Genomic DNA, 1,960 nt, shown 5'->3' with positions numbered 1-1,960 from the left:
ACACAGGTGTGGCTCTGCCACAGCCGGGTCAGGTCAGTGACCTCCATACCTGTGCTCTTGGGTGTGGCTCGGCTGATCCCTGAAGGCTCCCAGATGGAGGGGGCCTGGGACACTGGAGGCAGGCCCACGGGCCTAGGGTTGGGAGGGGAAGCGTTGGTGGTGGGGGGTGGGTACAGGCAGAAAGAGACGCCAGTAGTGCGTTCTGGGCTGTGCTGAATGAACCTGAAATTGAAGAGCAGCTCAGACTGCCCTGCTCGCTGGCGTCCCTGCTCATCACTTCCAAAGCTGCTCAGAAGCCTCTTCCTCCCTCCCTCTGACCTGCTCCTCTGACCAGGTCTAGTGGTCCCCAGACACAAGCAACGCCAAGCAGTTCCCCTGCCTGGGGTTCCCCTCCCTCCTCCATGTGCACACCCCTCCCTATGTTGCAAGGCTCGGGCTTCCATCTCCTCCAGGAAGAGGGCGAGTCCATAGAAGTTCTTCACAGCCTTCCTGGTCACTCAGATCATCCTCTTGCTGATCTAGGGAGAAACGAGGGTGGCCTGCGATCCAGAGGGGCTTCTCTGCTGCCCCTCAGCCCCACCTGGAGGAGTTGGCAAAAGGGCACAGTGTAGCTTGACGGTTAAGAGCCTGAGCTTTGGAGCCAGACAGCTGGAGCCTGAAAGCCAGCTCTGAGACTTTCCGGCTGTGTGATCTTGGATTAGTTGCCTAATGTCTCTGAGCTTCAGTTTCCATTCTGCAAAAAAGGGGATGACAACAGTACCTCCCTCTAAGTAGGTAGGGTTGCAGGCTGTACCAACACTCGCTGAACTTCCTCCCCTCTAAGCCTTCCTTTCTCCCCAGCTCCTGCAACTTTGCTCTAGCAATTGACAAATTGGCCGAGTTTTGGCCCATCCCTGTCCTTTCATGCATGTTGTTCTCTCTTCCAGCAACGCTTTTTAGGCCCTATCCACCTTTTTCAACTTTATACTTCTTTTTGCCCTGAAGACAACTTAGCGACACCACCAGGAAGCCCTCCGTGATATCACCTGCCGCTATCCTTCCCGCCAGACCTGGCACAAGGCCCCTTCTCAGACCTTCCCGAGCAGCCTGATGGCATTGGTCCTTGTGCTGGTCTTCCCAACCAGACAGGGGCCTCCCTTCCCTCTGGGCACCCAGCATCAGGGTAATCTACTCAGAGTAACCCATACAAGTCCTGGATTCCCGGAGGAGAGACGAAGGTGATTTGGGGCTGAGCAAGGCTCCCTGGAAGCCCTCTCCTTCCTGCCCCAGCTTTATTTTGATTCTAGAATCACTCCAGTCAGCAGGCTTGGTCCCCACCATGCCCATCCCGGGTACACAGTCAACATCTCATGCAGTTAGAGGGACGGAACGAGGAGGAAGAGAAGATGGGAGTAAATGGCCTGTGCTGCATAGCCACTGGGGCTTTCTAGAAAAAGAGTCTGGGCTCTCCCCGGCTCCAGCTGTGTCCCCGGACCCTGTGCTGGCCTGGGCCATGCAGACCTCTGGCATGGGCCACAGGGCTGGGCCACAGCTGGGCTAGGTGGGGAGAGCCACAGTTCTGCCTCCAGCCCACGATCACGCTGGGCTCCCACAGCATTGCCGGAGATAACTGGTTGGGCCTGCGTCGCCACAGCTCATCAGGACCAGAGGCCACGGCCTGACCCGTGGGCACACCACGATGCCCACCCCATCCCTATGCACCGACAGGGGCACCCACCCCTCGGCCGCCTGCTTCTCTGGGGCTGCCTCTGCTGGACCGGAGGCGCCTCAGCCAGGAAGGTCCGCACGCCCTTCCTCCAGCTGGAGTGGGGTGGGAGCCAAAGCCCCGTGGGGGCAAAATAGCCCAGCCCCTTTGCTTCTGGGCAGGACCCCTTAGGGGTGCCATTCACAGAGCTCCTCCATCAGAGTGCAAGCCATCAGGCTGGAGCATGATACTCCTAAAGCCACAGCTTACTGAGCT

The sequence above is a fragment of the Crocuta crocuta genome, unplaced genomic scaffold, assembly GCF_008692635.1.
Source record: "Crocuta crocuta isolate KB4526 unplaced genomic scaffold, BGI_CrCroc_1.0 scaffold647, whole genome shotgun sequence".
NCBI classification, from domain to species: domain Eukaryota; kingdom Metazoa; phylum Chordata; class Mammalia; order Carnivora; family Hyaenidae; genus Crocuta; species Crocuta crocuta.
Note: the sequence above shows the minus strand (reverse complement) of the source record.